This window comes from Protopterus annectens, chromosome 15.part0 (assembly GCF_019279795.1).
Source record: "Protopterus annectens isolate FY-2018-M chromosome 15.part0, PAN1.0, whole genome shotgun sequence".
NCBI lineage: Eukaryota > Metazoa > Chordata > Ceratodontiformes > Protopteridae > Protopterus > Protopterus annectens.
In genome coordinates, this window is record NC_056749.1 from 111,130,072 (window position 1) to 111,157,904 (window position 27,833).

A 27,833-nucleotide genomic window follows, 5' to 3' on the forward strand; every position below is an offset into this window, starting at 1 on the left:
CAGTGGTAATCATGGATTTTATAGAGTACACTGAAAGTATGAGACAATTACTCAGAGAGGATAGATTCTATGTTAAAATAGATTTAAATGAGGTGAAAGACAAGGTCTTTGACGTATATTATATGCTTGACGACCTTATTATGTCTTCTAGTATAACTAGGGAGTTATATGACTATTTTAAAGTCAATAATCCAGTGATACCAATTATTCAAGGGTTACCGAAAATCCATAAATCTCGGACTAGACCTCCCATGAGACCGATAGTGGCTGGCCAGGGCTGGGTGACCGAGCCACTATCAATTTATATGGAGAATGTTCTAAGGCCATTGGTCGATATGAACACCAATATACTCAAAGATAGTAAGCATTTTCTCATAGATTTATATGCATATTTCAGTGGACTAGATGAGGGGATACAGTATTATTTAGTTACTTTAGATGTTGTCAGTTTATTCACAATGATACCGAATGATATTGGTATACAATTTATACAGGATTATTTACGTACACTCTGACTTCTCATCTGACAGAATAGACTTGGTCACTCTATTCTTAGAAACTATATTGTCAAACAATGTCTTTACATTTGGGGATGATTTTTACCTCCAGAAGGATGGCGTAGCTATGGGCACATCGTGTGCAAATAGCTACGCCAACCTGGTTATGGCAGCTTGGGAGGATAAGGTAGTATATATATCTGAATGGTTCAATAATTTTGTTGGGCTATATCGCAGGTTCAGATGACCTCTTTTGGTTTGGCTGGGAGATATAGAGACATTAGCAAACTTTGTGGAGTACATAAATGGGTCTACTGGATTTCTGAAATTTACCTATGAATATTCAGACAGTAGGATCTCTTACTTAGATGTGGATATATATAAGTTGGATAATGGATTGTTAAATACTTCAATCCATAGGAAAACTTGCCATAAAAATACGTTATTACATAGGCAAAGCATGCACCCCAATCATGTATTCAATAACATCTTGAGAGAACAGTTCATGAGAGCGTCTAGACTGAATCCATCAGGAGATGGATATAGGAAGGAGGTAGAGAGAATGAGAAGAATGTTCTTAGATAGGGGCTACCCTGAGAGATCGATAGACCAAACAATTATTGAGGTAAATGATCTGTGAGGGACTAGAGCGAGACCTTATTTCTCAGAACAGGTTAGCCAACAGAGTATGGTTAGAACGGATAGATGAGGTTTGAGAGCCTCTATGTTTTTTACAAAAGACAGTCAGGAGTTAAGGAATTTGATGTCTAAACATTGGGACATCTTATTGACAGATAGTAAAATAGGTGAAATAGTGGGACCACAACCAAGAATAGCATATAAGAATAAACCCAATTTGAAGAGACTACTATGTAGACCGAAAGGTGTTTGTCTTATAGAAAGGGCTGAGGTGTCTGATGTAAATACTTTGCCCTGTGGCAAATGTAACCAATGCACCTATATTAATACTGACACTACCATGATACATCCGGTTACTAAACGTATGTTTAAATTCAACACCCACACTAGCTGTGTTAGTAAAGATGTGGTTTATTTAGCTAGATGTGCAGTATGTCCAGCATTCTATATTGGGAAGACCAATAGAATGCTGAGAGAGCACATCAGAGAACACACTTATCACATTAGAATAGGATCTGGGTTCAATGCGTTAGCAAAACACAACAGTGAAACAGGACCAGAACATGTTTTTAGTTTCTGTGTTATACAAAAGTTGGTGCAGGGCCCTAGGGGGGGAGATTTAATTAACCGACCCTAGAGAGTGAAATCCAATGGATTATTAGATGGAGGGGAAGAGAAACCAGGTTTGAATGACAGAGTTCAGATCAAACCTTTCTTAAAGAGTAGGAGGGTATACAGACCTTAATGAATTACCCCACTAATTATACAGCTAGACTGAGTTCCTGACATGCTTTACTAATATTTGTCAAGCTGGGATATGTATTAAGCTGTATGTTATGAAATTTTAGATAAAGTGTTTAAATAATGTTTTAATAATGTTTTAAATATTTCAAATATTTTATATTTATATGATATCAGATATGCTCTAGCGCTTTAAAGAGTGATGTATTTTATTTAATTGGTGAAAGTCAACACCCTATCAGATTTAGAGGAGGTACATTTAAATGATTAGTGTGTTAGTCTGCTTTGTAAAAGTTTGAGAAAGCCTACGGGTGAAAGCGCTTACTTTTGTTACAATCTGAATAAAGTGTTTTAAATTATTGGAAGTTTCGTTGGAGTTGCTACATTGAACAGAACTACCTTGACTGCAATAGTTTTTGGTGGTACTCGCTAAACAGTGAATGAAATTGTGACTGGAGCCGTTAAGTAACAGCGTTATATGGTGACTGACATTATTCATTTTCTTACAACGCTGTTCCTGAACTCTGTTGGTTTGCTGTGCGGCATTTGGGTGCTTTGCTTATGTTTATGTAATAGACCATACAGATTATCAAAACAATAACTGTAACTCAGCTATATGCCACATTCTTTAGTTTATATACAAGAGACTTTGCACATCCTGTAGACTGGTTTATTATAAGACAATGTATATCAGTGGACGTGTTTCGATGTATTCGTTACTGAAAATGGAGCAGCTACACAGCAAAGCATATTAGCAGAAATAACTTTCAAATGTAGCTTTTAACTAATAAGAAGAGGAACTAATGGTCTTTCACTGTCTCCTGCGTACAGCTGTTCACTGTGAAAGATGCCTTATATAAAATGTCACAAGTTACAGTTGTCAGGCAAGTATTAGTTCAGCAATGAGCGAACGTAAAGCTGTTACCTAAATAAGGTGTGTGGCAGAACTTGAATTCCATGTCCTGCAGTACAGCATTTCTTTGTCATTGTGGGTGAGGGTTTATAAGTCTCAAAACTGCAGCGTCACATAGAGCTTTTGGTATGCGAAACTGAAAAGTAATATGCTAAGGTAAACAATATTTAAAACTCTTGGAAATGCAAAGTGGTCACAAAAGCAGTAAGCAAACACTAGCATGCACACGGACAGAAAAATAGCACTTTTGTGACCCTGTTCTGATAGCAGTCTTTGACTCTCGATTCTTAGACTGTGAACATATTGTAGACTCTGTGTCTTTTAAGTACTGCACAGTGTGCATTCATTCATTGTTTTTCATTTATTAGTATCACGTAGAAGTGAACTGCCCACTGCCTCCCAACTATAGAAATATACTTTCAGGCTAAAATTCATTACAGGGATAAGTATGACCAGCAGTTGCCTATATTCTGAGGGATATACAGTCCACTTAACTTCAATACTTTGAGGGAAATGCAGTCCACTTAACTTCAATACTAGTCTTTGTTCAGTACAATAACTTGTGGAAACCGCACACTGGCTCACAGCATAATACACTGTACTGTTGGTGAACATGATTCAGAATTCAGAAAACAAGACTGCAGAATTTCTTCAACGATATGAAATTTCTGCTGAAGTTTCAGGTAAAACTACAGTTAAATCAATGAAGGTGTGCCATTGGTTAAATGGATGTTAATGAAATGTATGCCTCTTTGTCAGTTAGTAATCATTGAGGGTAATGGTGATAGAAAACCTTTATGTGGTAGTGCCTGCTTTGGTCAAGTTAGTGGAGAAAATGGATTTTAGAATGGCCAAGAGCCCTTTGCAAGCAGCTGCAGTTTCTCTTCAAGCATTACTCTGTGTAATAAAGCTGCAGACAGAGAAAATAAGTATTTGTCAGTCCTAAATGTCTGTTTTCAGACTGTACGAATGATAAGATTTAACATATATAATGAAAAACAGGAAAGGACTGGTAAGCTGGACCGAAGTTAATGCACCTTAAAAATATAAATACATTACATGGGGTAGAAAAGGGAGATGATTCTAAAACAGAAATGTTGTGGGGGTGGGTATGAGCAAGGAATGGTGGCTGTAATTTCTTGCAACTTAGCTTTACATCTATTTATGGCAATGTAATGAAGCAAAAATAACTATATGATAGGAGATCATTAAATGTTTATGTGCAAATACAGATGAATGGAGGTACTTAATCAAAGTCACACACTTGCATATGCATACACTTCTGTTAATCAGAAGCCATAAATGAGTTCACAGAAGCATTAGTTTCATAGTCACTTACGAGACATATGGTCTAGAATACCCCGGAAGAGCACAGCCTAATTTCCAGATTACCCCAGAGCACTAACTGATTAAATGACTTGTTCAGAGTTGCATAGTTTGCAAATTGAGGCTGAGGGAATCAAACCATGGACTTCAGAAAGCAGTGCTTTAAGAGCTTTTTATAGCCCTAATATCTGCTCTAACTGCCTGATTTCCCCTCTGTAGTAACTGCCAAAGCAGTCTCTGTGAACACTTTCACAGCATGTCATTCACCATCAGTAAAAACTAAGTACTGCCAAAAAACTGGTAAAGTGGAATGTAGTTTTACAGTGACTTTTACAACTTGTCAAGTAATCTGCAGAGCAGGCAACAGATTTTCCAAGCTGCAACATGTTACAATTCCTTGATCATTTTGCTAGCATAATCTGTCCAACACTATTTTAGTTACACTCACTTTACAATTATTTTTAAGTAAGAAAAAAATGCAGTGTACTAGATCATACAGATTATCAAAAAAATAACTGTAACTCAGCTATATGCCACATTCTTTAGTTTATATACAATAGACTTTGCACATCCTGTAGACTGGTTTATTATAAGAAAATGTATATCAGTGGACATGTGTTTCGATGTATTCATTACTGAAGATTATGGGACTGAAACCCAGATCTACATGTTTTTATGATGGATATATGAAAAGGAAGCCAAAATTCTATCATTATCAATAAAGGCCCAAACACATTGTTAGCAATAAATACAGTTAAAAGTTTACTTCCATCAGATTGCATAAAATTGCATAGAAGTTGCTGCCCTTCTGCCCCCTCCATGTGGGAAGCTACATCTCCAATACATAACTATATTAACTCTACAGTCACACAACTGGAGAGAAAGAGCAAACACTAATATTTCACAACTCCGGTTCCCGTTCATTTCTGCAGCAGTGCAGAAGGACTATATTTGAACTGCATGTACAGTTCAAATAAGAAAAAAAAAACAACACAAAATACATTCTCAATCTCCCATTCACTCCAAACAAAGATTTCCCATGCCCAACACACACATCAAATGGCAAACATCTGTATTTCAGAGGAGTTGCAGATGTGCTCTCTGTCAGATTTATTTGTTAGATGTCTTTAGAAGATCATCCCTAGGATTCAGAGAACTGCTCATCTGTTGCATTAATGGCTCTATGTTTGTGAAAAAGCTAGAGGTCTAACTGCAATGTGAAAGATCTCATTACTATGCCTGTGACTAAAATACTAGCACTGTCAGACCTGACTGCATTAATGTTCTTCCTAGTGACCCATGCACTGTGTTAGCAAAGAAACCCCACTACATACACACACACACACACTCACACACACACACACACACACACACACACACACACACACACATACGTCCACTTATGTACAAACAAGCCTCCTCCCACTCACTGACACTCATGGAAACACTCACCCCTTCTACCGCACACAAGCACCAACACACACACACACACTCACACTCACGCGCGCATACACACACACACACACACACACACACACACACACACACACACACACACACACACACACACTTTCAAGCAGCCTGATTCGTGACCTTACAGACACAAACATTCATATTCATACACCTGTACACATTAAAACAGACTTCCACCCCATATCTTCACTGAACCTTGCATGCACCACAAGTACCCCAATAAGAGTGAATTAGTGATTACCCACATTTTGATGTCAGTCGCTGTTGCCTCCTAGAGTGAAATTTTACTCAGCCAAGAAAATCGGGAGAGACAGACATTTTTACACACATTCACAGTTGTAACAGTTAATGTTTAGTCTGATCAGTCTCAACTCCTGTGCCATCATAACTTCAGCCCTCTGTACCAACTGCCAGATTTAAAAGTAATAAATGACTGGAAAGCTGATTACCTGCCTGAAATACATTACAGCTGCCTGAAACGCAACATAAAATAAAGGAAGTGCTGGAAAAAGATCAAGAGGGAGCCAGAAATAATATACTGATAGGAACTATAGAAAACTTCCAGACTTACAGGTTGAAGACATAATAAGATTCAAAAATCCGTGGACAGCTCTGCAGCTTGAAGTTAAAGTAGTTGATAAAGCAGCTAAACCAAATTCCTACATCATGTGTGAAGACAGAAGGGTGGACAGAATAAAATCACAGTCATTTGTACAAGGCAAGTACCCCAAAAATCAGTGTTCCCGAAAGATGAGCACTCAGACGTCTGACAAATACTCTGCAGCATGAAAATACAGACTGTGGAAACTGGGGTGCTCATGAGTTGCAGACAGAAACCCCTGAAGTTGTTTCTTCGATGAAACTGATGTGCAGCATAAGCTACCCAAAGGGAGAACACGATGGTGGTTCGAGTAGTCCTGTACAGTTCTCCAGATATGATAGGTCATTGAAGAATCCACATACACAGAGTGTTCTAGAGTTAAAATGATTCTAAAGATTGAAAATTTATATTCTTAAAATGTGATGCTGACCATGTAAGAAAGTTTCAGTTGGATATAATTAGTCCACGGCATGCCTAATGTATAGGGTTAAGGTTAACATGAAGTAATCAATTTATTGTAATGTATGTGACCACAAAGATGTATAATTATTTATAGTCTATATAAAAGAGAGGTGTTACATATTGGATATGTACCTTTGCATGCTAACACACTAACAGCAATGATTAGCATGTCACATGGAATACAAATGTTCCGGGAAAAAGTTTAATATCAAGGGTGTAGTCAGTAAATTCCATTTTGTACTCAAGGATGCTTACTGTTGCCCCCAATCTACCTGGCATCTAAAAAAATGGTCATTTCACTCAAGCTGTTGCCTGCTCTCCACCCCCCCACCCCCCATTAATGTGTGCAACATTTTTGACTGCTCAGTCATAAACTGTTAGAGGTATTGTTTTTAGATTTGCAATCCTCTCTGTATACTATATACTATACAGACTATATGCATGTTGTTAGAGGCATTAATCTGGATGGTTATAGACATAATATGGCATGATAAAGCCTCAATGTTTCTAACATGCTCAGAAAAAATTGTACACTTTATGCCCGGCTACAACAACAACCCACCCATGAAGCCAGTTGTTGACAGCAGAGGTTCCATTACACAGGCTTGTGCTAAGTTTGTGGATTTTAAACTTAAAGATATTTTACTACAGGAAACACAGGTTTGCAAGGACTCATGGGACTTTCTGGAAAAGATTAATGACCCTGATTTTTACAATGACGACATCTTGGTTACTATTGATGTAAAAGACTTATATACTGTGATCCCCCATGATATTAGGTTGACATGGTTCAGAGGATTTTTGGAATCTAAAAAGTTAGATGTTGTTCTTATTAATGTGTTGGAAGTTCTACTAGAGAAGGTACTGTTCAACAATTTTATTTTATTTAATGGGAAACACAAAGGGGGTTGCTATGGGACGAATTGTGGGTCCATTTATGCCAGTATAGTTATGGCTAAATGGGAAAAGTCTGTTGTGCTGAATGGCCCTTTTGCACGATTCATTCATTTTTATACTAGATATTTGGACGATTTACTTTTACTGTGGTCCGGTTCATTGGAAGAACTTCACAATTTTATAACTTACATTAATCATAATACTGAGTTCTTGAGGTTCACCTCCCACATGGACTGTGTAGAAATTTCATACTTGGATGTGTTGCTTATTAAAGACTTTACCAATTGTTGTTATTTTTCTAAGATACATCGGAAGACTATTTACTCAAATTCATTTCTACACTTTTCGAGTGGCCACCCTTTAACCCAAAAGGTGGTCAGGGGACTATTTGTAAGGGCTGTGAGAATGGTGTCCTACGAACATGACTTTCTGGAAGAATGCCTCCTATTTGAGTCTATGTTTATCAAAAGAGGATACACCTATGCTTTGGTAAATGAACTAAAGGATGAGGTCATTATGAAAAGAAATAGGAATGTCTGTGTTCCCCTTTTAGCTAGGTCTAGTAAGGGGAAAGAAACTGTTCTTGCCCATAAAAACTTTGTGGATGAAGGGTAATTTTCAAACTTGTCACAAATTACAATCATCACAGTAATTTAGCAAGGTGGATCTTGAACAAAAACTGGCTTTTGTTATGGGAATGTTTGGACTTTCATCATCTAGTTCCAGAGAAACCTAAAATGGTCTTCCAGAAGGAAAGGAATTTGAAAAGTATTTTAAAAGGAGTTTCTAATATAACAAGAAAGCAGCAGGAGGCCAAATACATGAAAAAGTGTGGTAGATGTAAGTTTTACAAATGAATGCATACTGGTAGCTCCTTTAAGACTAGAGGGAGAACTTAATTAAAGGGAAATTTGACTGCTGTACTAGTGGGGTAGTTTATGTTGCATTTCGCCAAGTCTGCTCTTGTTTTTACATTGTAAAGACTGAAAGAATGTTATAAAAATGATATGAAATTCACACTAAAAAGTTCACCAACACCTTGGCTAAGCATTTATCTGAATTGTCGGATCACTCTTTTAAATTGTTGATGATTGAACAAGTGGTTAAAATCCTAAGGGTGGTCCTTGCTACCTCCTTTTGGAAGCCAGGGAACTATATCGGCAGCTGGCTTTGAATGCAGAGCTTTGACCAGGATTTAATGACATAACTTCCATCTCAAGTGTTTTAAAACTTAAATCTCTATGTAGATAGCCTAGGCTTAAGTGATGAATTAAAAGGCTGAAACAGTTTTTACTGGCAGACAATATAATTAATAATTTACAATTAATTTCTTAAGTCTTTTAAGGTCTTTTTATTTAGTGCTTGTAATTTAAATGTCAATAGATAGTACCTTTTTAAGATCATGTGATTTATATTTGTTGGTATTTTAATGGGAATTTATTGACTGTTATCCATCTGAAGACGCCTTATGATTTTAACAAGATGAAAGCGCTTATCAATTTATTTTGTGTTTGTTTTCAGAGTTAAAGATATTAAGATTTGCACTGGGCATGACAAGGGTGGACAGGATTAGGAAGAAGTATATTAGAGGGTCAGCCCAGGTTGGACGGTTTAGAGACAAAGCCAGAGAGGCAAGATTGCATTGGTTTGGACATGTGCTGAGCAGAGATGTCGGGTATATTGGGAGAAGAATGCTAAGGATGGAGCTGCCAGGTAACCGGAAAAGAGGAAGGCCTAAGATAAGGTTTATGGATGTGGTGAGAGAGGACATGCAGGTGGTTGGTGTGACAGAGCAAGATGGAGAGGACAGGAAGAAATGGAAACAAATGATCCGCTGTGGCGACCCCTAACGGGAACAGCCGAAAGAAGAAGAAGAAGATTAAACTGTCATAAGTGCTTTAACATTTTCATTTTGCCTTTTGGAAGCTGTCTCTCCTTGCCATGCTTTTGGTTTTTAATAATAATTCCAAAGCACAAAAACGTTTAGCACAATGACTCAGGCAACAGAATGTAGAAAGGGTTGTTGCCAAGCTTAGGAAGCCTATAACAAGGAAGATAATAAGAGATCCTTTAGAGGTACTAGAAATATTTCAGAATTTAATGAAAGCCTGTATAAAGCAGAGAAATATGGAAATGAAGAAAAGGTACAAATGGAAATGTTTATGGAAGAATTAAATATGCCAAGGTTACAGTTAAAGGAGGCTCAATTACTAACAGCTAGGATAGGAGGAAATGAGATAAAAATGGTGATGTATAACCAATCCACAAGAAAGCCCCCAGGAATATATGGTATTCCTGTGGAAGTGTGGAAGCTAGCAGTAAAATGACTAATAAAGATTCAGAAGGTTTTGTTTAACAGTATTTTAAGAAGAAGAGAAGCAGCAACATCCTGGAAGAAAGCAGTGGTAGCTGTAATACCTAAAGAGGGTAAAGATCCATCAGATCCAGCTTCATACAGGCCCATTTCAATCCTAATCCATGACTATAAAGTGTTTATCTCTATAATGGCTAAAAGAATGGCAAATATGATGCCAAAATTGATAGATATGGATCAATGTGGTTTTGTGGAGGGGAGGCAAACATTTGACAACATTAATAAAACACTGATGATGCAGAAAGAAGCAGAATGTAAGAAAATACCATTGTTGTTGGTGGGTCTTGATGCGGAGAAAGATTTGACTGAGTAAGCTGGGAGTTTATGAGCAGGACAATGGAAGTATTTGCATTCCCCTGATAAAATTATAAGCTTGATTAGGAGGATATGTTAGGGATCAGAGGAAAAAAAATAAAGTGGGTAGATTCCAATCTGATAATTTCTGTTTGAGCAGAGAAACCAGGCAGGGGTATCTTCTTTTTTCTGTGTTTTTTGCATTATATTTAGGACTATTGGCAAAGAAAATACATGACTCAGAAATCCAAGGATATAATTGGTATGGTAGTCAAGAAAAGCTAGCTATATTTGCTGATGATAGTATTTTATACCTGATTAAACCAGAAAAGGATGTTTCAATGTTGTGGATCATTTTGAAGCAGTTTCAAATATTTTTGGGATACAAAGTTAATGAAGCTAAAACAAAGCCAATAGCTATAGATTATGTACCCACACACAAATTGGTTCAGCAATATCCATATTTATGGGGACATGACAAAATGAAGTATTTAGGAGTATGGATTAAAAGGGATTCTGGTGTGATAGCTAAGGATATGTGGGAAGAGACTAAAAAGATAATACAAAAAATTGAGAAATTGAAAACTCTGTTATATTGCTATGGATTGCAAGATAAAAGTGGTTAAAATGTTTCTACTCCCTTTAGTTTTATACACAGGTCAGCCACATTTTTATCAACAAAGGAGAGGTTGTGAATAGCAATTGATAAAGTGATGAAGGATTTTATCTGGGAGAGGAAGACGGCAAGAGTCAAGTGGGCTAAGTTAATTCTTCCAGTAGAACAGGGCAGATTGGGATTACCTTATTTGAAGGGACATTTCAGAGCTACACAGTTAAGGCTCATATACATAGCACAAGCAGAAACCTATAATCCAAAATGGAAAGGGATGATGATGAAACTGGGGAAATCTCAAGAAACAATGAGAGACTGGGATTTAGGATGCAGATCCTTAAGGAGAAAAACAATAACTATACAGAATATTGTATTCATAAAGTAGCAGAAGGCATTCTAAGAACTAAGCCAATATCAGAATGAAGAAAGGAGATTGCAGATAACTGCAATTAGGGATACAGACAATGTGCAAGGGGTGGCTGGAATTTCTTGGAGAAAAGAAAACTGGCAAAAGAACTAAAGTATTAGAAGCAAATTATTAGAAAGGAAAAGATAATAGAATGGGAAGAGGCCAAGAATTTATTTGGACTGCAGGCTAGAGATTTCTGTCCCTATCAAGGATTGATATCAGAGTATAGACAAAGAGAAAACATAGAGACAAAAACAAGTCCAGCACTGGTAGAGTTTTTAGTAGAATTAAAACAGAAACTGCTGAAAAAGGAATAATTAGTAGACCATACATAATATTGCATAGTAACTATAAAAATCGATCAGAGGAGGTTAGAAAGGATTGGGAAGAGAGATTGGATAAGCAATTCACAAAGAAACAATGGGTGGATATATACGTCTCCCAAATAGGCAACAAAGTCTAGAAGATTTAGGATCTTTGCTTGGAAGTGTTTACATAAATATTTTTATACCCCAAATAGATTCCAAAGAATTTTTCCTCAGGTAAACAGCAAATGTTGAGGTGTGAAGGGGAAGAAAGAGGTAATTGGGAACATATTTTCAGGGACTGTAATTAGTTGGCAGACTTTAAAGATTCCCTGAAGACTACTCTGTCAGAGATACAAGGGTGAGCAAATTGGTGTAACTAAGGACATTACTTTTTTGAGCTATGACACAGAATCAGAGTTGCCTAGACATAGTAAGCCCTTGATGAGTCTACTTATGGTGGTTGCCAAAAGAGCAATTACTAGAAAATGGAAATCAAAGTCTAAACCAACTGTACTAGAAGTAACAAATATAGTAACAAAGATAAAGCAACTGGAATTGGGATCTTTAGAAAAAGATAAGAGCAAATTACATAGAAAAAATGGGAATTATGGGTACAATAAATGCAGAGGTGGAACAAGGTTTAAAAGAAGACAGGATTTAAATGAGCTATACAATGTTTGACTGACAATGACTGGCTAGATTATAAGTGATGTATAATATTTGCAACTAAAATTATGTCAGTATGGTTTCTGATGTGTAATGTTTGCAACTAAAATTATGTCATTATAGTTTGTTTTCAGTGAATCATTGCCTATATCTCATGTGGTAATTTAATACAAATGTTTTATTCTATAGAAAAACCCTTCCACTTTATACTATACTGCAATACCTTCCATAATATTTTCTATTTTAGTTTCAAATCATGTTTGCATTATTTTCATAAAGATTTTCTAATCATTATTATTCAATACTACGTCTCTAGTTTTTTAATTGTCTTCTATCTTCTTTCCTCCATATGAATTTAAGTATCCCACTACATAATTCTTTACACGTAAACCTTCATTTAACTAATGATTCAAAATCTTTAAAAACAATTTTTTGCCAATCCCTTAATTTTTTATACATTTCATACTCTATTCCATCTAGTCCTGCAACCAAATCTATATTTACTTGTCCTAATACTTTATCTAGTTCATTTAAAGAAATCGTTTTTTTCCAACTCTTTATTCTTTTTTTTCTAACTTTTTTGTTTTCCACTTTTCTTCCTTACCTTCTTTTTCTTTACACATTTATTGTACATATTGTACTGCACTATTCAGAATGGTTTCCAGAGTTCTTTCACGTTGTCCTTTTACATTTTTTATTTCTCTCATTACTCTACCATTCTCCTTTACTAATCTGCTTAAGCAACTCAACACTTCTTTTCTTCTTCCCTGTAAAATCATTTTTGCTTATATAACAACTCTTGTATGTTTTCTTGATTTCCTCCATATAATTATTTCTCTTTATCAAAGTACTTTCTCTCATTATGTTCTAAACCTCCCACTGCATCATTACATGTTCTTTTATACTTTTCTTTTTCTACTTTTCTTACATCATTGCCACTATAAAAAACACTTTTTAATATTTCCCTTAAATATCATCCACCATTCAGACCAATTTTTATAAAATGTTCTTATAATCATATGATCTTTCCATAACTGTGCTACTAATTTTTCCTTCTTCCTTCCATGCATTTTGATTTATCCCTTTTCCTTTAGCTATTTTTAGATATTCCTTTTTTCCTTTATATCTAGCCACATTCAAGATGATCAGAAAATCCTGTTTTAACTACCTCCCTTTTCCTATAACTAAATCTTCTGACAATAAAAAATAATCTATTTCAGTTCTATACATACCCCTTTTGTAAGTCTATGAATTTGTGTCCCAAAGTTTTAACTTTCCCTAGCTTATAACTTCTAATATTGTTTTTATATAATTTCCTTTTTTTTATGCTTGCCACTTAAATCATCACTAAAATTTTGTTATTATAATATTCATATTTATCACTATATATATTCCAAAGTCTTAGCGTTACTTTTTTCAACAGAATACAACTATTCCATCTCTCATTTCCCAAATTCCAGATTATCTTTACTCCCCATAGTTTCTCCGTTTGTAATCTTTCTTCATTTGTTAAAAATGTTGTGTCTTTTAATATAATTACATCTACATCACATGTATTACCCCAATCCAAAATTCCTATTCTTCTTGCTATATTTATTTATTTTACATTTGTTGACCGGGATAGTCCAACTGCATACATGTTCATTTTCAGAGGAGGTCCAGGGAGAAAAGTTCCAAAGGTAGTTACAAAAGCAAACATAACATAATACAAATTAAACACAGTTTACAGACTCTGTTGAGGAGTATAAGTTATACAATCTCACAAATAAGTTCCAGTTAAAATAGTATTGGTGCACAAGTATAACTAAAGATTTAGTCTGGCTTGGAGCAAGGACATAGCCACTGAGACTTGAAATACTGCTTGAGACTTTTCTTGAATTGAGATAGAATAGTCTCTAGGGTAATGTCGGCAGGCAGTGAGTTCCAAGTTTTGCCAACAGAGTTGGTGAACAAGGAGTCACCGGCTGAGTTGTTGGATTTGATAGTTTGTACTACCAGTCTATTCAATGAGCGAAGTGGTCTGAGATTGGAGTGGGGGTAGATAATGTTTTTTAGTGCACATGTATTTTCAGGTTGGTTAAGTACTTTATGAGTCACTATAAGTTGGTTATACTGAATTAGCCTGGATAGTTCTAGCCATCCAAAATTATTTAGGTTTTTACAGTTATGTGTTCTATAGGGCAGGCCAGTGGCAAATCTAGCTATGTGATTATAGCAGCTAGAGAGTTTGTTAAGTTCAGTTTTGTTTAAGTTGGTTAGTAAAAGGGAGGCATAGGAAAGGGTAGAGAGTAGATGGGCGTGGGCAATGGCAGTTCTAGCAGGTGGGGTTAGGAATGGCATAATCCTATATAGCGAGCCAAGTTTTTTATTAATGGTTTTGATAGTTTTATTGACATGCACATCAAATTTAAGATTGCTGTCTACGATAACACCTAGGAGTTTTGTGTGGACATTTGGGGAGATTATGGTACCATTATTAGACTTAATGGAGAAGGATAACAACGGGGACCTTTGAGTGGGGGAGAAAAGTAGTAGCTTTGTTTTGCTGGGATTTAAAATCAGACAATGATCAGAAAGACAATTTTCAACCAAGTTAAAAGTACTCTGAGTTATTGTTTGCAAATCTAGCTGGGAGGTGGCAGAGCAGATCAACGTGGAGTCGTCCGCATATTGAATGCAGTTTGCTTTTGGGATGACAGTGTGAAGGTCATTAATGATAATGGAAGACAGAAGAGGTCCCAGAATAGACCCCTGGGGGGACACCTAGGCTGATGGGTAGGAGGTTGGATAGTTTGTTCTGCCATAGGACGGCTTGTTGTCTATTACACAGATAAGATTGAAACTATTGGAGAGAGTGATTGCCTAAAGACATTGTTTTCAGGGTGTGGATGAGTAGATGGTGGTTAACCATATCAAAAGCCTTTGAGAGATCCAAGAAAAGGTCTGAGGATAATTTGTTATTGTTCCTGTTATAGTTTATAGCATTGGAGAAGGTGAGGAGGGCTGTGGTGGTACTATGATGTTGCCTGAAACCATGCTGAGAGTTAGCCAGTAGGTTGTTCTGGATTAGATAGTGCAGAAACTGTTAATGGATGCACTTTTCCATAATTTTAGCCAGTGGTAACAAGAAAACTGTGGGTTTAAAATTAGACAGTTCAGTAGAGCTACCACCTTTATGGAGTGGTATGACATGAGATATTTTACAGATAGAGGGGACTGTAGCTTCTGATATGGTACGATTAATTAGAATGGATATGGGGTATGCTATGGGATCTGCAGCTTTTTGCAGATACTCAGCAGGGAGAAGATCAGCAGATAGGGTAGTAGGTTTTAACTTTTTGATTAGGGTACAAATGAAAGATGTAGAGACTGGTTGGAAGTTAAAGGAGAGCTGGGTACAGGGAATGGCATCCTGTATGTTAGAGGAGTTCAGAGGTAACTGGCTAGCCAGGGCCTGGATAGTCTCGGTGAAGAAACTATTGAAGGTGTTAGCCATATCCTCTGGTAGTTTATCAGTAGAGGCTGAGGGAGGTGGAGTGGTGGTTTGTCCTGGGTGCAGTAGTTTATTTATACCTGCGCAGAACTTTTGAGGGTTATTTTGATTTCCCTGCTGGAGATGGAAGTAGTAGTTTTTTTTAATCTAGTAAAATGGATCTTTTTGTCTCATTCCTTAAGTGCCAAAATTTAATTTGATCTAGAGGGGCTTTAGTAGCACACCATGTAGCCCATGCCTTATTTCTGAATGTGATTTTTGATTTGATATCTTTAGAGAGCCATGGTGCAATTTTTGTTTTGGTCCTAAAGGACCGAGCAGGAGCATGAGAATCGAGGATGGAGAGTAATTTATTGCTAAAGTAACAATGGCTTCATCCAGGGCAAGTATTTTAGGGCAGACCAATTACATGATTTGAGTTTGTCCTGAAACTTGATAGGATTAAAGCACTTATTATTTCTTACTATTCTGTAGGTGGGCTGATGGGAATTATTGACTTTGTGTTTACAAATAAAGGTAAGAAAGTGATCACTGAGGTCGTCAGGGATGATCCCTGACATATACATTTGGGAGTGGCTATTGATTGGTATCCAGTCTGGTACACTTTCTTTGTGATTAAGTTTACCTATCCTGGTAGAGGTGGATATGACCTGTGTGAATCCATGCAGATTTACATGGGTGGTAGGAGATTGTGAGGAGCATATGTTCCAATCAATGTTAAAATAACCAAGTATTATGGTTTCTTGTGGATAGGTACTAGCTAACCAGTGGAGGATATCTTCCAGGCTATTGGTATTATTCCCTGGGGGAATGTACATGCATACAATAATTATGCATTTGTTTTTACTAATCTGAAATTTAGTAGAAAGTATTTCTGCATTATTGACCTGGGGTGATTGTATGGGGTCTAAAATAACATTTAGTGTAGATTTGAAGAGTACAGCTAACCCTCCTCCCTTCCTAGTAGTGCGGTCAAGTCTAAGTATATTATACCCAGGTGGTAAAAGTTCATTATCTGAAACTGATGGCTTTAGCAGGTTTCAGTTAGACACAGTATATCAGGGGAATGGACTTGTAAGAGGGCATGTTAGTTATGTACTTTATTGTTTATGCTTCTAATATTTAGATGGCAGACCAGGAGGGAGTTGGGGGACCTATTTATAGATAGTGTTTTGGTAGGATTATTAACATATGAGGTTGAGCTATCTAGAGTGGATGGGCCATGGTTTGGATGAATATCTGTATCCATTATGAGGTTATATTGTAAGTTTACAGTAAGCTTTAGGAATTTGTTTATTAATTTTTGATAATGTTGGATTTTGAGCTGATGTATCTAGATTTAATAGGCTGATGGTATTTTGTGGTTAAGGAGTTGGATATAGGACTAATTATTGGGTGACCTGCCATATTTGATACAACTGGGGTGGTGGTTTGACATTTTGGCTAATGAAATCCTAGGTAATACTGATTTTCATAAGTGGAGAGGAGATATGGAACCTCCCAACTCACTCTCCATAGCACATCTTAATATACGTAGTATTTGCAATAAAATCACACAAGTTCATGCCCTCCTAGATGTCCACCTATTTGACATCCTATGTTTATCTGAAACATGGCTAAAACCTACCATTAAAAACAATGAAATCACCCCACCTGGTTACGATATCATTAGACTGGACTGTACAGCTAAAAAGGGAGGAGGGTTAGCAATGCTCTATAAAGCAGAACTGCAAGTCAGCACTGCAAATCTTAACCTTCCTTTGGACAATAGTACTGAAATAATCATCTCTAAACTTCAGGTCAGCGCTCATAAAGCCATAAATATCACCTGTATTTATCTTCCACCAGGTAATAACGTTAGTACACTTGAGTATATCCTTAACTGGCTAGCTACCAATCTTCCACAAGAAACCATAGTCCTAGGGGACTTTAATATCGATTGGAATTCCTGCAATAGTACAAAGCCTACCACCCATATCAACTTATATGGCTTCTCACAAACTATTAACTCCCCTACAAGAACTAACAGACTCAACAACAAAGAAAGTACCTTGGACTGGATACTTAATACTCCTCAACAAACCTATATAGGAGGAACCCTTCCTGATGACCTAAGTGACCATTCACTAACTTATATTATTAGACATAAAAGCAACTTAACCTTCCCTAACACTTTCAGAACAGTACGCTCTAAAAAGCAATTCAACCCAGAACGTTTCCAAATGGAACTTAAACAATGCAATTGGTCACCATTAAAATCTCTCCCTCTAGATGAAGCAGTTGAATACTTCAATTCTACATTCTTAACTATCCTTGACCACCATGCCCCATTACGTTCTATTAGAAATAAAGCTAAACCTGCCCCTTGGCTCACCAATAATACTATGCAAAAAATCCATCTTAGAAACAAGTCCTGGTCAAAATGGCGTAACACTAAGAATTCCATTGATCACCAAACCTTTAGGGAAAACAGAAATAATACAAAAAAGCCATCCTGTTAGACAAAAAGAACTTTTATCACCAATTACAGCAAACCTCCCACAAAGAACCTCGTAAAGTTTGGTCTAGCATTAACAAAATTCGAAACCCAGGCCAAACTTTCACACCTAACCCACAAGGCTCTAACCATGAGAATCCCTTACAAACAGCTAATGCCTTTAATGCTTTCTTCACAGACACCATCCAAACTCTTGCTACCCACCTATCTTCTGATACCTCTAACCTGCCTACTTCTACTACAAACCCACCCCCATCATTTAAGTTACAACCTGTATCTACTTCCTTTACCTGCTCCCTTCTCCAGAAATTAAAACCTACCACCCCCTCAGCTGACAAACTCCCAGCAGAATTCCTGCAAAAAGGAGCTAAAGCTATTGCCTATCCCATTTCCATTCTAATAAATAGAACCGTAACTGAAGGAACTATCCCATCCATCTGGAAAATTTCTCATATCATCCCACTACATAAAGGTGGGAACTCCAATGACTTCTCTAACTTTCGTCCCATAGCACTACTATCCCCTCTTGCAAAAATTATGGAAAAGTGTATCCATAACCAACTACTTAACTACCTACTCCATAACAACCTACTCGCCAACTGTCAACACGGATTTAGACCTTCCCACAGTACCATCACAGCCTTGCTATCCTTCACAAACTGTATAAACAAATTCCGCAATAACAATATTCTGTCCTCTGCACTATTTATTGATATATCTAAAACGTTCGACATGGTTAATCACCAACTCCTCCTATTTATACTAAAATCTCTTTCACTCGATCCTATGTCTGTGAACTAGTTTACATCCTACCTAGAAAACCGACAGCAGGCTGTTCTCTGGCAAAATAAACTATCTAATCTCCTTCCTATCTCCCTCGGGGTCCCCCCAGGGCTCCATATTAGGCCCACTCGTATTTTCCATTTATATTAATGACCTGCAATCAGCTATTCCACACACCACTTGTATTCAATATGCAGATGACTCTACTATTATCTGCTCAGCCACTTCTCAAACTAAACTGCAGTCTATTACCCAAAAAGCTTTCAACTCTGTAGAACAATGGTTCTCACACCGCTGCCTTCTCTTAAATCCCCAAAAAACTAAACTCTTACTCTTTACACCAACCCGTAAGTCTACCCCTTTACATTTCACTCTTACATCTAACAATGGAACTCTTATCTCTCCTGACCCAACCACTAAACTCTTAGGAATAACAACTGACAACCACCTTAACTTTGATACTCACATTAACACCACAATAAAAATAGTTAACAAAAAACTAGGATCCCTTTATAGAATCAAACCCTTTCTTACACCACTAGCTAGAACCGCTATAGCCAGAACCCACCTAATCTCCACTCTACTCTATGCGTCTCCTATATATACCAATCTCTAAAAATAACCTCAACAAACTAGCTACGTCCTATAATAATATTGCTAGATTTGCCACAGGTTCTCCATTTAGAACCCGTCACTGTTTGAACCTAAAACAACTAGACTGGCTAGAATTTCTTAACCAACTTCAATTGCAGCAGCTCACAATAGCCCACAAGACCTTGTTACAACCCAACAACACACCTATATTTTCTAGCCTCATAACACCCTACAATAATCTCAAGAATCTACGCTCCTCAAACAAACTGCTGATCAAAACTACCAAATCCAACAACTTTGCAGGTGAATCCTTGTTCTCTAACTCCGTTGGAAAACTATGGAACAAACTACCCTCTGAAATCACATCACAGACTTCTCTTTTACTTTTTAAAAGGAATCTAAAACTATATCTCAATAAACACTGGCTATGCTCCTGTACTAACCCTGACTAACTTTTCTCCTGTTACTACTTTTCTTTCTAAACTATACCCTCTATTATCTTCCCTTCATAGTCTCACCATTTTATATTATTGCATAAAAATTTGCATATATGTAATAACTATGACTATTATAATCTGAAAAAAAAAATTTTGTAACGCTTCCTGTTTTTATAATACATGTCACAACTTTTAGATTAATTGTATAAGTTTTTACTTGGAGATTTTCTCCCCGGGCCTCTACTGAAAATGGACATGTATCCAGCTAGAGTAGCCCGGTCAACAAATATAAAATAAAATTAATTAATTAATTAATTAATTAATTAATTAATTAATTAACATAAGGGATAGCAGAGAAAGTAGTGACATTGTTTTGGATGGTGACATAGTAAGAGGCAGAGTTAATGTAGTTATTATAATGTCACTAGGATTTGGTGGATGGATAGGAAATGGAGGGAGTAGGTGAGGGGGTGGGTTAAAATGAGGAATACAATACTGATTGGATTTGGATCAGATAGGAGGGATGTGGTTTTGTGGCTATAAAGTTAGCAGCACTGGGGGTGGGTGGGAATTGGGGGCAGGGAGAGCTGTGGAGCGAGCCCGAGCACAGCGAGGGCGAGCGGAGTAGGGCTTAACCAGACACAAGGATCTTAGAGCCTGCAAATATAGGTAAGTACACTGGGATTTTATAGTAAAGGATTTATAGTAAGGCTTTTTATGTTTTATTTTACTGCTTAAAGTGTACCTTTGGCAATTGAGGGGTTGGTAACACTTTTTCTTTTTTTGCTTGCAATTTAATGCATAATATAGGGGAAATACTTGTTTAAAGCATCCGTTATTCTTTAGGGATAGCTACTTTGATTTAGCCAATGTATTAGAGTTTTAGGGAGTTGGTTCAGTATTTGGGGTTACCTAATAGTGCTGTAGACCCAGGTTAGCAAAAACTGTGTTGCAAACAGAGAGAATTTAGAGATAGTAACCTTAGCAGGTCTCTTTAGTTGAGGGACAGTTCAGAGCAGATATATTTTTAATACTATTCACATTTACAGAAAGGACTCTAAATTTTTAATTTTCCGTTTGTAGATTCATGGTTTCATAAGTTCATAGCTAATTACTAAACTAGCTTTCTTAAGAGGCCATTCTAAGCCTTGCCAATTTCCTTCCCAAATGTGAAAATCAAACACTGTACCTTGTGTTTGTGACTCAAACTCCTTAACCATCATACCAACCCCAATAATTCTTTTTCATCAATTTCCTTTATTTTTTCTTTTGTACTTATTCCTGTAAATTTTATTTTTCTGTCTTTTACCTTTTACCAAAATAACTCTTTTTTTGTTATACTACCTCCAAATTTATGTCTTCTTCGTCACTTATTTGAGAACCTTCTTGCATGTCCTCTTTGTTATTTTTTCTCACCTATTTTTTCTTCTATTTCTACTACTTCTGAAATGACTTGTCTTTGTCCATTTTCTTCTTTTTCTTTTTTTTCGTTACTCTTGTTTCCATTTTTGCAATCCATCTATAAATGTCCAATTTGTTATATTTATAACATTCCAGTTGACATTTTTTGCATCATGTCCCATTTCCCCACAAATATAGCATTTTCTTTTGTTATAGTTGCTTATCAAATGCCCTTCTTTTCCACAAAAAAAATTGTTTAGGGTTGTCCCCAATATTTTACAACACTCTTATTCCCCTCCACATTTATCATGATTGGTATCTGTATATTTTTTAATCTTTGTATTTTTAACACAATATTACAGTTCCAGCCATCAGTCCATAAATTATTTTGTCATAAACTTTTGCAGTGTCCAGTACTGCTTTACATAAAGTTTTCAAATGTCCTTTCAAAGTCTGTCTTTGTACCTCTGTTCAAAATTGTACATGAATGTTATTTTTGTTTCCTTGTTAAATGCTTTTATCACATAAAGATTCCATGGGTTGCAGTCTTTCTTTTTTTCATATTCTCCAAGAAATTTTCCATTGAAAAAACAGTCTCAAGTATAATGTCACAAAATATCTTTGTTAATAAGAATAAATTATCTTGCCTCGTGCTTTTTCACCCAAAGGAGCTATTAAATAATCCCACACTTCATACCTGTCCATTTCTTTGTCTTCTTTACTTTTAATCCTTACCACATAGCTGTTTTTCATATTCTTTTGCCTTCTTTTCTGATACTCCACTTCTGATATCTTTTACTTTCTTTGCGTATGTTTTCTTTTCCATCTCACCACTGTTCAGGATTGTCTCTCCACCCTCCTTTTGTATTTTCTGAATAATGTCCTCCCAAGAAACATCTCCTTAGTTTTCTGGCTCACTCTGCACCACTATTTCTTTAAGTAAATCATCCCACAACCCTTTCTACTGGATGGTTGTAATTATGCATCTGTTATTTGCTGACTCATCTCCATCAAACAGGTTTCTTTGAAACATTTTTTTCAGAATCCTGCATACATTCTCCGGTCTTGATATTTGCTTTCTCCTGTGTTTCTTTCTCCACTCCATCATCTCCTTCTCTCTCTATCTCCTTGTTTCTCCAGGCTGCCTCTGCACCTGGAACGGAAACAGGAAGTACTCTTCCACAATAGGCCCCACTCGCTACAATGACAAGTAGGGGAAGTTCCCGAATGCCCTGGCCAAATTACTTCTAGTAGCATAAATGCCACCTCGGGTCTCCCCTGAAAAGAGACTACTAGTCTAGTAGGACTAATCCGATGACCAAAAAAGAATAAATAACTGTAATTTGCCTCCCTCACCAAATATCTCATGTGACAAGAAATGTAATAAACCAAACACGTAGTATGTGTGCTTATGTGTGTACACGTTTGGCTACATCTGTGTAACATTTGATAAACATTTATATAGTCACATCAGTCTTTGGTCTGCCTACATGCCTTATTTGTAAAGTAGCTAAAAAAACAGAGCAGAATCATTTTTAGGGATACAAAAAGGAAAGAGAAAAAAAAGCTGTTATTTCAATTCTGCTAGCCAGCTGTATCCAGCACAGAGCTTCCTCCACCCAGGGTCTGTTATGTAAAACCTGGAGAGGTGTACAAAGTCTGAACTTTAAGTAACAAGATTTTCATCAAAAAGGAAAATGAAAAAAAATGTTTATTTCAATTCTGCTTAAATATTTAAGTTGCAGTTATAGTGACCTGTGTGGTGATACTTCTTTGTACTTTTCTGCCTTTTTCATGTTTTAGCCAAAATATTGCAGTGTTCACTGTGTTCTGGGGCCTTAGTCTTGTAGTTTCATTTACAATTATGGCAGAAATGTGGATTACTGCCAGATTTCAGTCTTATTTAGTCATTTATTATTGCATTTTTTCCCTAAAGTGTTACTGGTAAATTTTTGGTATGTTAAACTGTAGTAGAATTCAGTAGTGAGATTTTTTTTGGGGTGGGGGTTCTGCACCCAGGACTTGTGCTTGTGTGCTTTTACAGTTGTTGATACTCCAGTTTTTTTCGTACAGTTTTATATTCCGCTTATCATTTACCTGCCTGAAGTTGCATTTCAGTGCCTTTCTGTTTCCGTTTTTTGCGCCTGCCCCATCCCAATAATACTGGCTCTATTTGATTGGGTCCCTCTCTAGTCAGCCTGCTTCTTCCTCCATTTTGTTTCTCAACCCTTCCATCGTTTGCCTGTCTTAGTTTTATAAGGCTGTGTTTCTGGCCATGTCCCTTATAGTAATCTGATTTCCAAAGTCCCTCCCTTCTTTCATTGCTATTGTCTGCTGTATAAGCTTTTTAATTACTCTTCCCATCCATTGTTTTCCATAGATCCAATCTAGAAAGCAAATTTTCATTATAGAATGGTGCATAAAACTACCCTGTAAAGCAGTAAATGTAAAGCAAATACTTTGAGCACAGAAAAACAACTAGTTGGACTTTGAATGGCAATACGTATAGATTTAGTAGAATTCAGTACTGTATAAACATTAAAGTTAGTAGAATTTAGTACTGTTTGGCATAATCTTCCCCATTAAAGCACCCTTATTATTCTGCACCAGCAAAACATCCTTAACAGTGTTCTAACCAAAATATACCACCACTTTTAGCGCACCAATCAAAGGACTGGGCAGTATGGATATGTAATTTCCTAACTTCTCTCTAAACAGTTAGGTAGATATGGACATCTTGAGACAATGAAGCAATTGCGTCATGTTTACCAACAACCACTTAATCCTTAAACAAACAGACACAGTTTGTGAGAGGTGTACATATGGAATGGCACTAGAGGCCATACTCTCTCATACAAGCACACATCCGGTTGTTGGAAACAGGCACACAGCACCCACTTCACATAGCACACAACAGACACATAAAGTAACATATGCTGAGGCACTTAAAACAATATTCCTAAACAACAAAGATTGCTTAGACTGTCCTTTGTTAAAGCTATGCTTCAGCAAGACCAAAATCAGTCAGAAAAAATAACACCTAACACCAGACATGCAGTCACTCTCAACTGAGCCCCAAACACTAAGTTGCCTATGTCATAAGTGATGCTTTAATAAAGATGTTTCTTGTTAAAAGAAAGGACAGGAATTGAATAATTTGTTTGCTTAGGTTATATGATATATAGCAATATATGTAAAGTATAATGTTGGTTATTTTAATATAGTTTGATTACTTTTATATGAATGTAAATTTGCGTATGTCAAATGTGATAATTCAGTAAAGGTGTTAAAAAAAACACTAAGCCCCTAAGGCAAACAAATGCACTTCCCAGGACTCTGATCATAGGGGATTCCATTGTAAGACATGCTGATGCCCTTCTAACCAAGCTGAACAATGAGAAGATAACGTTTAGTTGTTTATCTGGTGCCAGGGTCTGCCACATCAACCATGCACTGAAGTCATTACACCACAGGTATCAGTATGATTTCATCATTGTTCACGAAGGTGTAAATGACCTGAGGCATATCTCCCTGGTCTATATCAAGAGAGACATTATGGCGCTTTCAGACTATATGTCTCAGGCTGGTATGAGCAAAGCATTGAGCAGAATATTACCATCACCGAGGATGATGCCACAATATGACCAATAGTTGATAGATTTTAACAATTGGCTGTCTTTCTGTCATTCTGAGGTTATTCAATATTTGACTTGGGAGGAAATGGTTAACAGGACAGATTACTGTGCCAAGGATGGTATGTGCCTCTACCCTCTAGGCTTTCAAATAATAGCTAGGAATTCATCCACTCCCACAGTGCTTTTTTTTAGACAATGCCAAATTGACAAACCTACTGACTTGGCAAAATCATCTCAACTGAACTTCAAGTTGTTATTTCGCAATGCCAGGAGTCTAAATAAAAAAACAAAACAAATTACACAACCTCCAAGCCCTCCTCACACTTGAGAATATAGACATTTGTGCAGTTACTGAGACATGGTTTAAAGCGGCAGAGTGAACCCCGGCAGTGCATGGTTGTAATGCCTTCCATACTTGTAGACCAGTAGCTGCACAGACTAGGGTTAAAGGTAGAGGGGTGCCGATATACATCACTAACAAACATACCTCTACTGTAGGGATAAAGGGGTTAGACTAAATTATTTCAGTCATGAAGATGCTAAAATAAGTTTTTAAATAAAAGCAGTGAGTTGGCAAAGTTCTTTTGTGTGCGTAAAATACATAAAAGCAAGGTTAACCCTCCAGGTCGTTCCATTGTATCTGCCTGCAATTATGTAACCCATAATTTGGGATGTTTTTTGCATCAATTTTTGTTAAAAAAGATGTTACAACTACCTTCATATATCAAAGACAGTTTTGATTTTCTGGATAAAGTAAAGAAGATAGTATGTCAGAAGAACATGTTTTTTATAGTGATAGATGTAGTCAGCCTATACACTAGTATAAAACAGTGATGGCATAGAAGCTATAGACTCTGGGGAAAAGCCCCAGTACACAGTATATTATACAACTGACATTGTTCTGTTCGGAAAATAATATATTTGAATTTGATGCCTCTCTGTATCATCAGAAGTGTGAGACAGCTATGGGAGCAGCTTTTGCCCCCACATATGCTAATTTATTTATGAGTCTCTATGAAAATCTATATGTGTATAGGAATTACATTTTTTAGAAAACATGTTGTTCATTTTTACAGATACAGTGATGATTTGATTTTTGTTTGCAAGGGGGGGCTATGGAGAAGTGGAAAAGTTTGTTCAAGAACTGCAAGTGAACAGGTTTGACATCAAATTTGATGGGTTACAAAAAGGAAAGACAGTAAATTGGCTGGATATTACAATAGAAGGGCAAGAAGATGGTGAACTTAAAACTAAAATAGTTAGAAAAATTGGACAACCAAGCTTTATGTTGCATGGAACTAGTTGTCACCACCACCACCACCCCCCCCTCCACACACACACACACACTCACACACACACACACACACACACACACACACACACACACACACACACACACACACACACACACACACACACACACACACACACACACACACACACACACACACACACACACACACACACACACACACACACACACACACACACACACACACACACACACACACACACACTCACACACACACACACACACACACACACACACACACACACACACACACACACACTATTTCTTCCATTCCTTATGGGGAAATGGTCAGGGTTAAATGTTTGTGCAGTGACAGGAAGGAATGTGAGAAGGAAGTTCAAAATACAGCTAACATGTTTATAGAAAGGGGCTATGAGCCAGAGAAAGTATGGTTGGGGTATAATAAAGTAATGAATAAAGTGAATAAAGCACAGAACATAATAATGCAGAAAAAGAATGTAGAGAAAAAGAAAGTGAGTTATATTTTGTGTCTAAGTATTCTAATCCTTCTAACATTTTAGAGAAAATGGGTATTACTGGTCTTATATACAGAAAGAAAAATCCTGCCTAAAAATGTTAAGTTGTTTTTCATATAAAAGAGGCAGGAGTCTTAAGGACATGTTAGTACATGGAAAATTTGAGAGACCAAAAAATATAGAAAATGCAGTGAGTTATGGAACTTTTCCATGTGATAATTGCACAGTATGCAAACACATAGTTGATAGTTTTGAAAGAATTGATGGAAAACAATGTTGATAGAAGAGGCAGCTTCACTTGCAGTAGTGAAAAGATTCTGTACAGTTTAAAATGTCCTTGTGGGTTATGTTATATTGGCCAGAGCAAGAGAAGCTTTGCTGCAAGATTAAAAGAGCACATAAGGCACATCAAGAAGCAAAGATTTCGGAGTCCTGTAGCTATGCACTTTAAGGAACACCATAATGGAGACCCACAGGGGTTACAGGCAACTGTTTTGGAACAAGTGAATACTACATTTAGTACAGATGAAAAAATTAAGGAACATTTGATTTATGGTTCATAGGTTAGTACTAAGCTAACTGCCCTTGCAAGCCATTTTAAGCCTAGCCAATTATCCATTGTGAGACACAAACCCTGCACCTTGTGTTTGTAAGGCAAACACCTTAACCATTAGGCCATCCGAAGGAAGGAAGCAATATTTATCTTAAAATATGATACAATGTTTCCAAGAGATTTGAATAGGGAATTCTCTTGGAAGCATTTAATGTAAGAAGGTTAAAAAGAATATTAAAAGTTAACCTTTTTAGTTGGATTTTTTAGTGATTCTTAATTGGATGATTATTTAATTGATTAAATGCATGTAGTTAAGTGTATGCTTACCAGCAGAAAGATGTACTCTGAAAAGGCTTTTCTGAAAGCCGAGGCGCCACAGAAGTGTTACTCACTCTTAATGTTAGAGTTTGAAGTTTTGCTGTAACTGCAAAAGTTATTT

At 36.7% G+C, this 27,833-nt stretch overlaps 1 protein-coding gene across 3 annotated transcripts in view; it reads left to right on the top strand.

Moving 5' to 3' along the window:
- The window catches only part of LOC122789976 (diacylglycerol kinase delta-like), a 1,345,205-nt gene that overhangs the window by 1,037,458 nt on the left and 279,914 nt on the right, over nucleotides 1–27,833 (top strand). The window lies entirely within an intron of this gene.